Source organism: Aptenodytes patagonicus, chromosome 6 (assembly GCF_965638725.1).
Source record: "Aptenodytes patagonicus chromosome 6, bAptPat1.pri.cur, whole genome shotgun sequence".
NCBI lineage: Eukaryota > Metazoa > Chordata > Aves > Sphenisciformes > Spheniscidae > Aptenodytes > Aptenodytes patagonicus.
This window is the reverse complement of record NC_134954.1, coordinates 5,543,270-5,555,854: the sequence shown is the minus strand read 5'-3', so window position 1 is coordinate 5,555,854 and position 12,585 is coordinate 5,543,270. Positions and strand designations below refer to the sequence as shown.

At 42.4% G+C, this 12,585-nt stretch overlaps 1 protein-coding gene across 6 annotated transcripts in view; it reads left to right on the top strand.

Moving 5' to 3' along the window:
• SPHKAP (SPHK1 interactor, AKAP domain containing) overlaps positions 1–12,585 on the top strand; it is a 74,935-nt gene that overhangs the window by 27,499 nt on the left and 34,851 nt on the right. The gene's annotated exons all lie outside the window — the stretch shown is intronic.

Sequence of the window (12,585 nt, the reverse complement as noted above, 5' to 3'; positions counted from 1 at the left end):
AAGGGCTTTAGAAAAGAGCAGTTTTATCTCAGACGAAAGGTTTCCAGCACAGCTTGTGCTGCACATAACCTAAAGACCAGCTGAGGGCTCTAATGGAGTCTGCTGGGATTCCCTCAAGGACGTGGACATTTCAGCTCTAGCTGATGAAACCAGATGCCTGCTGTCAAGAAACTGAATCTCCATCCCATGGTGGCGATGGCTGGAGGCTTTGTGTCTTGCCTGGGGGTGATACAGCATGCTTGAGAACAGCGGGAGTGATACAACAGTGTAATTGCAGCAGTTGAAAGCTAGGAATATGGTCAAAGGTTATAGGGCTCAATTCACTGTCGTGCTGTCCACTGACTATCGGTTTCCACAAGACACAGTGAGCAAAATACACAAGCTAATCAGTGTGCTAGTGAGCAACCATACAAGGTATGGGGTGAGAAACTAAACAGACTCCTGTGTGTATTTTGGATGAGGCTGGGTGAAACAAGGAAGGGGTTATTAAGGAGTAACATTCAGTGGTACTAATTTCCTAGACTCCCAAAACTAGACAGACAGCAGTTTCCTGTTCTTTGAGCATTCTGCATGTATTCTCCCAAGCAACAGGGTCACAATATTAGGAAGTACAAACATTGTTCAACTGCAGCTGAAAGGCTGTCACTTGAACAGTATCCTGAACACATTCTTAACCAGAACGGGGTCATCAGGCAGGTAATCAGTGGTTTCCTTGTTGTTTGATAGCAAGTTGTCTATGGGAAGAAGTGTTATATGTATAATGAGTGAATATGATGTGAACAGGGTTTGAAAGATTGTCTTGTCCTGACTTTCCTTTTCTGCTTTCTGTACATACTATTCTTAGAATCATAGAATCATTGAGGTTGGAAAAGACCTCTAAGATCATCGAGTCCAACCATCGACCCAACACCACCACCCACTAAGCCATGTCCCTAAGTGCCTCATCTACTCGTCTTTTAAATACCTCCAGGGATGGGGACTCCACCACTTCCCTGGGCAGCCTCTTCCAATGTTTAACCACTCTTTCAGTACAGAAATTTTTCCTTACATCCAATCTAAACCTCCCCTGGCGCAACTTGAGGCCATTTCCTCTGGTCCTATCGCTTGTTACTTGGGAGAAGAGACCGACACCCACCTCGCTACAACCTCCTTTCAGGGAGTTGTAGAGAGCGATGAGGTCTCCCCTCAGCCTCCTTTTCTCCAGGCTAAACAACCCCAGTTCCCTCAGCCGCTCCTCATCAGACTTGTTCTCCAGACCCTTCACCAGCCTCGTTGCCCTTCTCTGGACATGCTCCAGCCCCTCAACGTCCTTCTTGTAGTGAGGGGCCCAAAACTGAACACAGTATTCGAGGTGCGGCCTCACCAGTGCCGAGTACAGGGGCACGATCACTTCCCTACTCCTGCTGGCCACACTATTTCTGATACAGGCCAGGATGCCATTGGCCTTCTTGGCCGCCTGGGCACACTGCTGGCTCATGTTCAGCCAGCTGTCAACCAGCACCCCCAGGTCCTTTTCCACCAGGCAGCTTTCCAGCCGCTCTTCCCCAAGCCTGTAGCGCTGCATGGGGTTGTTGTGGCCGAAGTGCAGGACCCGGCACTTGGCTTTGTTGAACCTCATACAATTGTCCTGGGCCCATCGATCCAGCCTGTCCAGGTCCCTCCTGCAGAGCCTTCCTACCCTCAAGCAGATCAACACTCCCGCCCAAATCTTGTCCAATTCTCTGTGTTTACATTTAGGAAATCAGGTTAGATACACTGGGATTGAGTCCAGGGGGCCAGGGCTAACTGTCGTAGGTTATTAGGGCTTTCTAGGCAGACTTCCCGCAGAGGCTAGGCAGGAAGGGGCAGCTGAAAGAGATTTCCGTGTGCTTGAAGTGAAGGCAGAGTGGGAGAGAGTGAAGGTAAATCCTAGGTAGTAGCGCTGTTTGTTTTCGTTTCTGTATTGGAATAAAACATCAACCCAGCGTCCCTGGGTTGAAGTGTGCTGCCCTTCTTATTTCAGATCACCCTATCTGATTTTGCCACGCTGTCTGCTTAAAAAGGTTAAACTCCCTCAAAGAACTACTTCTACACCGATGTTACGAGTGTTTTTTTCCTCTTCAGAGAATATTGGAGTAATTGCTAAACATTAAATTAAACTTAGTTCAATTAACAATGATACTGTTTAGCAGCAGTTTACTGCTGCAGATTAGAATACATAGTTTCATGCTAATATCGTAATTAGATAGTATAAATTTTAAAGGTAGTTTAATTATGGAAGTCTTGTTTTGTTTGTTTCCGCTGAATGAGAACTTAATCAAAATCCACCTAATAGAATAAAATACATGGATTCATGAGACATAATCATTCATAAGCTGCACATAGTGACTTATAAATGTAATTAAAATACCTGTAATGTGACATTCTTATTACCCCATGGAGAGAGCTCATAAAATAACTGTAGTTTCACATAAATATATATACCTTTGTCCACTCCATTATTGCCAACTGTCTTTCTCTGGACCTACGTCAAATGTTCTCTGCTTTGGACATCCTTTTAAGCAAACCTTATTTGAAAAGAAAAAAATGATAGATACTTTGTTCCTACTTTCCGTCCAACGATCTAGATTATTTAATTACCAGTGCTGAACATTTGTGGTTGGCTTATGTTAGTCCAAGTTAAGAAATTTAAATTCTTCCTTAATTAGATGATTTATAGTTTCTTCTAGCATTGGACTCTCCTAAAGTGCAAAGTCTTAATCTTGCACACAGAAAAGTCACTTACGATTCTTCTTAGCAGTTCCTAAGACTTGACATTTTTCTTTTCAATGCCTGTGCAATAAGCATCATCATGATTAAGGTGGTGTTGCCACGCTGCTAAAGTTGTATCTTAATTGTCTTTTAGGAATTCTTAATGAAAAGAATAATTTAGAAAAAAGTAGGATACAAAAACAAAACCAGAAAAAAGATGGTATTATAGTCCTGCAAGACATTTGGCATTCATTTACCTCAAGATGCATAAATCATAGCAGTGAATTTTCCAGAAATTCTCTGGACTTTCACACTCTAGACCGGCAACAGATAGAAAAGCCATTAGAAATTATATTTGCACTGAAGAAAGATTTTCTCTCAAAATGGACCTAGACTCCAATAATCTCCCCACAAAATGTGACATCATGCCCTCTCCCTCTTCACATGACCATCTTGTCCCAACACGGAGGCTGGGAAGCAGGCCTTCCTGCTCCACACAGCCTAACAAGGAATTGCACTTGAGAACCGCTGATCTAGGAAAATACACCCTTCCCTTCCCAAGCAGTGTGCCTCCGTGTGAGGGGTAATGGCGTTTGCAGACTTCGGCAGAAATGCTGCAAACTTTTTGTCAAGTATCCCGGAGAAGTAGAAACACAACCTTTACACCATTAAATGGCAGTGATAGATATGGAAGGCGGAATATCTCTGCTTTCCAATTAAAGCAATAAAAAACAGTGCTCATTTCTTACTTTAGCATAACAACATACCACTTTTTAAAGAATCAGGATGTGTCAAGGGCTCTAAAGCTCATTTTAAAATTATTTTATGTCTCCTTATAGCTGAAAAAAAATCTGGCTTTGCAGGCAGATGGGTGAGAGAACCGTTTCAATAAAGGCTTTAAAGATTTGAAACGTTCTTGAAATAGTCCAGCAACTTTTCCGCTTGCAAGTACTCCTACTGTGTAACAACATAAATGCTCAGACCAGAATACTCCATACAAGTATGCGTATAATGTAGGCTATATGCATAGACATATGCAGCGGTATATTGGTTAGATCCAGCCCAAGGGAGCAGCAGGAACACATGGCCAGAGTAGAGGGAAAGGGGAAGGACAGCAGCCTAAACTTTGGTCAAATTCAGTCTTGTTAAAGTACCCTCTCATTTAAGCGTTGGCTGCTTTTCTCTGACCCCGTGCCATTTGCACTTTTTCTCCAAGTTGTCTGATGAGTGCTGGTGGTAGCACAAAGGAGAGTGGAGGACAGCATGACTAGGGAGGTGGGGATGGTGGAGACAGTAACCAGCAACTGGGTGGGCTTATGCCACGTGGAAGAACACTAATCCATCCGCAGCACAGGAGGAGGAGGAATTGCAGCGTGGGGTTGTTAGTTTAGTACGGGAGAACGTACTCAGTCTAGGAGACAAACATTAGCATCTCAAGGAAAGGAAGCAATGCTTATATTAGTAAAGGGTGGCAAGGCTGTTGGCTTGGTGAGAAATAAAACAGGTTGTTAAGGGAGCAAACAGGTGATGTAATTATGGATCATGTTGTCTGTGATCATTCATTTACTAATGGTTGTCTGTGATCATTCATTTACTAATGAATGTCTGTGATCGTTCATTTACTAATGAAGAATGTCATTTTGCCGTCATAGCAGCTGGATTTTCAGAACTGGCTGCTCACCTCGCTACTCCGTAGCTTCGCTGTCCTAAGCAAATTCCTAAGCACTGTCAATATCATTGCAGTTTAGCCATCAAGCTTTTAAACAGATTCAGAAGGAGGTTAAGGATGTCATTACACACTAATTTGAGCTGGTCAGCTCAGGGCTTCTGTGGTCTTACCTCCTCCTCCAGCCCCTACTTCATCTTTTTTACTGCCCTGACATTTGTACAAATGTGCGGTAAGTCGGTTCAGACAGAAAAGTAACTATGAAATTAAGAAATTAGTTTTTCTGGCCAGTTCTTCCTTGAATCATCTCACCGTATTGTCAGACAAATGCCAGTGCTCACTCAAGTGATGGAACAAAAACATCCAGGAAGGAGCTCCCACAAATTAATTCAAACTGAATGATAACATATGCAGAAAGGGAAAATCTTTGGCAAGGTGTATTTTGAGGGGAAAAAGAGAGCAGCTTTCAGTTGAATTAAAGTAGATTATGAGTGGTTTTCATTCATTTCTTCACCCAAGTCTTTTTAAGGATTTGAAACTACGTATCTTTAGATGTTTAGGTACAAATATACAGATTTATATTTTACATCAGTCTTTGATACTAGACTTACTTCCAGGTAACTTGCTAACAATAGTGCGGACACTGGGTCAGGGTGTTGAAATCTAAGCACTGGGACATTTTGTATCTCTTAATCAGGGCCCCTATCTCCAGTGTGTTCTCCAGAGTCTCCAAAGGATGAAAGCATGCCCTTACTGAAGGGTGGAGATCTAGTCTTACAGAGTTCAGAAAGGAGGATGTTTCTTCCCAGCATTGGTAGTAGTCAACAAGGCCTTTTATACAGCCAAGTATGGAAGTGCAATCTTGAATCCCGAAGGAGAGGTTTTCTTGTTTGTTGGGTTTTTTAAAATCAAAACCATATGTGTGTTCCTGAATAGTGACCGTACATAGCTGAAACAACTGTTTTGTTTTATTGTGTTTGAATGAAGATTTACGTTTCCTAGTAAACGTAGCAAAGCCCTATTTGTCTGCATAAAATAGACAGACCTACATAGTAAGATGTTTGCCCTCCCTCGTGAGGTTGCATGCGCACCCTCAGCAGTGTGTCATATAGACAGAGGATTACACGAGTGTTTATTTTACCGTTCACTCAGTAATTAGTCAACCATCTTCAAGAACAGCATTGTCTCTTTCAGAAATCAAAATCCATCCACTGCTTTCCAGATTTAAGCCATAATTACTAGAGGTATTTTTAGTTTTAAGTCCCATCTTCCTATTCAGCCTGACGATACCTTAATTATATCCTGACAAGGAGCAGGAATCAACAGCTGCAGGCTAAATTGTGGCGTTGAGTCTTAGTCCTTTCTTGGGCATGTGTGGGTGTTCATGCTGCTGCGGTAAGGAATTGTACCTTCCAGAGAGCCCCGCTCTTGCTTGCAGAGAGAAGTAAGAAACCCTCCTCTTCACCAATTACTCTCTGCCTTACGGAGCACAGTGCAGGCAGACTGAGCACTAGTTTAAAAGACCACTGAAAGGATTACTTGTATAATCTGTAAAATATGTTTCTCTTTTTGCTCTTTTACATACTTGGCTCTGAAAAATATATCTTCACATATGAGCTAATATTAAGGCAGAAATTAAATATGCCCTTAAAGGGTTGTATTTCCACATTTTCAGTACCACACATGTATTTGATACAGCAGCCAAAAGCTGCCTCATGAATTTTGGGGCGGGGAAGATTGACAATAGATTTTCTTCTCTTTCCCTGTAACTTCAGACTTGGGCACTCTTTAATCTTCTGTCTAGATCTGCCATCTTCTTTCCCGTCCCTCTGTGATACTCGCATACAGCAGTGTTTTCCTACCTGTATTTAAGAGAACCGGATGCTTAGCCTTACTCTGAGAAAGCTATAAATAAACACCAGGAGGATCAAGCGTGGTATTGCAGCTGTATCCCCTTCAGCATTTCACACTGGCATATTCTCAGTGCCTCCATGGTCTGCTTTATCAAGAAATGGGATTCTTGTGCTACCTCCAGAGTGGACATCTGTAACTGCTTGCTGCTGTTATAACCACAGGCTCCCTCTAACATGAATTGCAGTGTGAGGCTTACAGAAATTTGTTAAACGCTAAGTATACAGGGCACTGGAGAAAGCAGATGGTGCATGTGGCATAAATATTTATTGGCATATTTTCTTTAAGTCATAAGTGACAATTAATTACATCAAACCCAAATGAATAAGCCTTAATGGGAAGAAAATATTCACAGCTGGTTTTGAAGCAACGGATTATGAAGAGATGACTCGGGATGATTCATTAATGCAGTCCAGCCATTAAAATAGGGATAGTCTCTAAAATATCAAGACCCATAAATCCACCAAGTCATTTGAGATACGCATCTTCTGAAGAGTAATTGGGACTAAATTTCAGGTACATTACTGCTAAAAATGCTGGAGGGAGAGCAGTATGACACATCCTTCTGACAACATAAAACGTGTACCTAAAAAAGAACTGTGGCTGGGCTGGGGAGACACAGGAAAGTCATGTCAGGACCTTATTAAGGTGAACTTGAGTGACTCACAGAAGATAGTATATACGGGGTTGTCTGCTTTTGGAAACGCTCCATTAGGGCTTGCAAGGAGAGCGGTTGGAAACCTCATCTGCATGTTAGATAGCAGTTGTGCAGCTCATGGGAGAGATTTTGACATAGAATCAGAAAGGAGTAATGTGGTTTTTGTGGCCGTCCTAATGAAAATACAGTGCAAGAAGGGGAAAAAGCCTTTCTCCACTCACAGCTAGAGAGGGAAATTGTCACTCTCTAGTCATGCGAAGGACTGTACAACAGAAGGAAGGCCCAGACTTGGCTTCAGGTTGGTGTTTCCCCAACCTGCCCTGCATCCTGTTGAAGTTCTGGGCAGAGAAACCATCAGTAGAGTGCCATGGTCCTAGTTTAACAAGGATGGATTTTTTGATGGTTTGCAGTAGCCTGATCTCACTTTGGTGAGATAAGGAAGGTACCGCTGTATAGCTGAGGGATACCTGTCAGCAAGCCTTTTGAGTTATTTAGATTACAGTGCAGAAGGCGTGCCTGAGCTTTTTCATACTCTGGGGTTATCACTTGTAAATTCTCCCACGTGTGTAATACTGCTGCCTCACACTTCCATTCGTGTGCATCCTTTTGCAAGCAGCTGCGTGGCATGTCTAGTACTTCCAACCTAATATTTTTATTTCTACATTTCACAGCTGGTTCCTCTGCCAGAATCATTTTGGCAAGCATGGAAATGAATGCGAGACAAGCATTGCGTCCAAATGTTAATGGATAATTAGCTCTGTCTTCCAGAAGATGCTTTTTTATTCTGAGTCAGTATCAGGGTATTCCAAACACCTCGTAGAAGACGTATTCCAACTCAAGATCCTCTTTAACCATTTAAATATAAAGGATCAAATTATACCGTGTGTGGAGGAGAGAGCCACATCTCTTGTACCATTCCCAGTCTTCTATCTACCAAAAAGTTGAGCTATGCATATTAGTTATAACTGTTAATAACTCCAAAAAGAAGTGATGAGAGCCAATGGCAGGGAAAATAAGTCACCAAAATTTAGTCAGTGGGGGAAGGAAATTGTAATCTAAAAGAAAATAACTGCAACATAAAAGCAACAACTGGCAATTTTCAGTTTCCTTATTTCTTATGAAATATCTCAGATCTCTACAAAAAGGAGATGTCAATCCTTATAACACATCCTTCTTCAGTAGGCATTTATCTCTATGCTCAGGGAAGGGAAACACTTGGGAATTACCCAGTTATGTTCTTCTATCCCATGACAGCACACCAATTCAATAGCAGGGCAGGAAACAAAATCCTGCCTGCTTCACAAAGCTACTCAGAGGTGGAGCAATAGGAGGCTAAATAATAGTAATGACAAAAGAAAAAAGAGTTGGGAGAACACTCTATAGAATATTACCTGACACTCAACAAATTTCAGCTAGCAGTTTGTGAACAGTTAGGATCTCTCTCTCTCCCAGAAACTATAGGAAAGTGTCTTTTCCTTTACATGCTTTATAATGTAGGTGTCACAAGCTTCCTTGCTCTCTACATGAAGGCATTTTAAAGAAGCACGGTATAAAACCAGAAGGAAGCTGAATGAAGATCACGCGTTAGGCATTATGAAACTGTGTGCACAAGAAAGCCACACACACACACACACTCCTACTTCAGATAATTCCCATTTCCTCTTCATTAGGGGGTGTGTGACTGCACAGTTATATCGTTAAATAGCTGAGAAATTTGTGAGTGGGCCTGAGCGAGTGCAAAGACCGTCTGCCCCCAGGCAGCTTGTCTAATTGCCTCTGTTCCAGTTCAGTCTGCCGCCGGCTGCAGCAGTAGAGCTTCTGTTAAGTAAAATGAGCAGTTGTTTATTACACAGATAAACACACGTGCCCAATGACAGTGTGAGAACTAGAAGACTGTACTAGGGTTGGAAGTTCTTCTGCATAGCTTTGTGCTCTTAGCATTCAGAGCATGAAAGCTAACTTCCACTGTAAGTTGCACCTAATTGCAGTTGAGTGTTTTGCCATAGGTGTTTTCTTCTCCAGAACTCAGGACCTTGTATAGACAAAGTGTATGTTCATGCACCCTTTGAACTGAAAGATCCACTACAGCTGTCCGTACAACATGCATTTTACCATCATAGTGTTAGCATACGGCTTTTTTTTTTGTCCTAGCTACACTGAGAAAAAGCTACCGGGGTAAGCAAAGGCAGGGACAGGGCTTTCTGTTTTGTAGAGATATTTACCTTCTCAAAGTATCAGCGTAAGTTAGAGAACAATCAGGAACCACACCACATAGTGTTACTGAAATTACCTAAAACACCACTCCTGATAGTATTGCAGGAAGACTGGCTCAGGCTGAGGTTTCTAGCTCCTTTTCCAAAAAGATCCAATCCAATCCTGTCGTGGTTTAACCTCAGTCGGCAACTGAGCACCACGCAGCCGCTCGCTCACTCCCCCCGACCCAGTGGGATGGGGGAGAGAATTGGAAGAGCACAAGTGAGAAAACTCATGGGTTGAGATAAAAACAGTTTAATAATTGAAATAAAATGATAATAATAATATAATAATAATACAGAAAGCAAGTGATGCACAGTGCAATTGCTCACCACCCGCTGACCGATGCCCAGCCAGTCCCCGAGCAGCGGCCCCCCCGGCCAGCTTTCCCCAGTTTATGTACTGAGCATGATGTCCCATGGTATGGAATGTCCCTCTGGCCAGTTTGGCTGTGCCCCCTCCCAGCTTCTTGTGCACCTTCAGCCTTCTCAGTCCATAGAGCATGGGAAGCTGAAAAGCCCTTGACTAGTGTAAGCACTGCTCAGCAACAACTAAAACATCGGTATGTTATCAACATTGTTCTCACCCTAAATCCAAAACGCAGCACTGTACCAGCTACTGGGAAGGAAATTAACTCTATCCCAGCCGAAACCAGGAGAAATCCTCAAAAGGATTCCTCATCTCTTTGCTCTTCTGCAAAGAAACTGGGAGCTACAAAAGCCCTGACTTTAATCACCACTGTAGGAGCTTCCAGACCCCTTTCTGTAATATCAGCCCAACTTAGGGATGATGCCACAGAAAGCATGTCAGGGAGCCTCACAGTCCCGTTTGCACCACTGCTCTGGACCTACAGGTTTAAGGCGGCCATGAAGAAAGCAGATGTTGTCCTGGTAGAAGCTTGTCTAGGGGAAGAAAAAGTTCAGACCAGAAAATCTTTTCAATTTCCAGCTTCATCATTTCAGATATGAGAAACAGAAAGCTAGGAGATTCTTGCTTTAAGGCGTTTGTTCTAAACCCCTCAAAAGTGTTATTCAGATATTTTTTCTCCAGCCACATATACAAATAAGTATGTGGAATGAACAACTCATTTTTTTAAGCTGCAGAGCTTAAAAATGGTAGAGATGAAGCTAATAATCCAACTGACTCATGGACAGAAAGATCTTTATTTCTGTCTGCTGCTATTTAACTTAGTAGAAAAACATCCATGATTTCAGCAGCTGTGTGGTCTGGCTCTGGGAATACAGAGCTTGTGAGCACGGGTGAGTGTGCAGAAGTACAGGTACTTCTGCCTGACGCGCAGGGATTAGGGATGGTTTCGATAATTCTGATGCAGTGGCCACCTCCTCCAGACTCCAGCAGAAGATGTTTAACTGAGGTATTCCATGCTCTTTTTAACTGATGGTACACAAATGTGGGTAGAGTCATATTTTTCTAAGTAATTTTTCTAAGCGTTTGGGAAGAATCAGTACCAAATCCACTAAAATGATTTGGTTTCCCAGTTAAAACCACTTTATGTATTATGAACAGTTTAAAGAGTTTCCCGGCTTCCTTCTTAAACAGTGTATTTGGGTAAGATAAGTCCTTCTAGATCTGCACCTCCCCCCTGCCCCTTTTTTTTTTATTTCCCTGAAAGGTGCTTAAAGAACTCCGTGAGAGGAAATTATTTATCTTTACTATTCCATACTGGATTCTGGAAATCAATAGGTCAGACTTCAACTGGGGCAAGACCTAAATCTGTCAAAAACTACATGTAATTAGGCAAAACATCATCCCAAAGCAGCTGTGGCTTTGTGTGCATAAAAATAGTTTGACAGACTAGTTGAATTAGATTTAAATTAGTTTGATTAAATATTTTTTTAAGAATCAAGAGAATACCTAGGATTACAGCCTCAGTAAGGAAGCATAATTATGGTTTCTGGTTGCCTGTTTACCAACAGAAATAATTTCAGGCTCAACTGAGAGCAATAAAAGAGCAAATTCAAGTTGAGGGGAGAGCAAATAAAGGAGAAGTGGGGGGAAAAGGAAATGTCAAAGTTCGGTTAAGGCTTTCTTTCTAATTATGCAGTGGCATTTAGGGTTTTGAGAGCATATATTTAAGATGTCAAATTAACTGACTTGAAGAATCTTTTTAATGTGACTGAACAACACATTCTGCGAGCATGGTAGGCATGGTGATTCATGATTTCATTTTCAAAAAATTTGTGGGATCTGAGATGGTGGTATCGTAGAAGCAGTCCTCTAAAAATAGGCAGGGAGAAAGAGAGGGCAGCACCAAAGTAAACCCCTACTTACGCAAAAGCAGACGGACCTACAGGCCCACTCCTTTCAGGGACACATTTGGCAACAGAGCCTCCCCCGATGACTCTGAGAAGCTTAAATAGAAAGACAGAGGAGTCCGGTGTCTTGACAGAGCCATGTCAAACAACCTCCCACAGCAACAGGCTCCATCAGCAGAAGTTGAGCATTGGGCTTCAGCTTTTTTCAAGCCAAATTTTAAGCCCTGATGGTCTGTGGGAGGCAGGTGAGAAGAACAAAGAAGGCTGGAGGGTGGGTAGCTTTGATAAGGAGACAGACTGTGTTGCCACCAGTGCTGACAGTGGGAGAAGGAGGAACTGGTGCTTCTGCCCCACCAGTGTTCTTCTTGTGACTCCTCTGCAGTTCGCCGGATCTGGTATCTGATGTGCTTGACATGCCACCAAAGCTACCATTCTGCGTGCTGGAGATTAAATCTTAATTTCCAGTCAAGACATAGCTTATAAGTACACGTGGTCAAGGTCTCCATGTGACAATCTGTAGTCACTTTTGAACTTGCTGGATGATATCTATCTAATCTGACAATAAGCCAGAGGTCCCAGAGGTAAAAGTTCCTACAGGTTTCATGAATATAGATGGAACTGGGAGATTGTAAGTGCACCAGCTGAGTGTGAACTCAAACCTTGCTTATACATCAGAGAAACAAGACAAAGCCACACCTCCATAAACACTCTACGGAAAGGAAAGTGGCACTCAGAGCTTACACCTCAAGATGCTGAAGAGTTAACCTTGAAATGTTAATACATAGGTAAGCAGGCTTTTCTAATCCCCAACGTTCACACAGCCAATCAGAAAATCAGCTGTTTTCCACACCACTTCATAAACACAAGAACGTGTAATATTTCTTCTTTTTCAAGTAATCTTGCTGCTTCAGAGCTCTACCTATTTATAACCTGTCTAACAGCTGGGGCAGAGCTGCCCTGGAATTTGTGAAGCGCGCGTGAGCTGCAAGTCTCCTTCAGCAGAAACAGAGGTCAGTCCCTAAAAGTTTAGTTTAAAATGACTGAAGCCACTGGCAACCGTGTGTTACCTTTATTATAGAAATTTAGTCAGA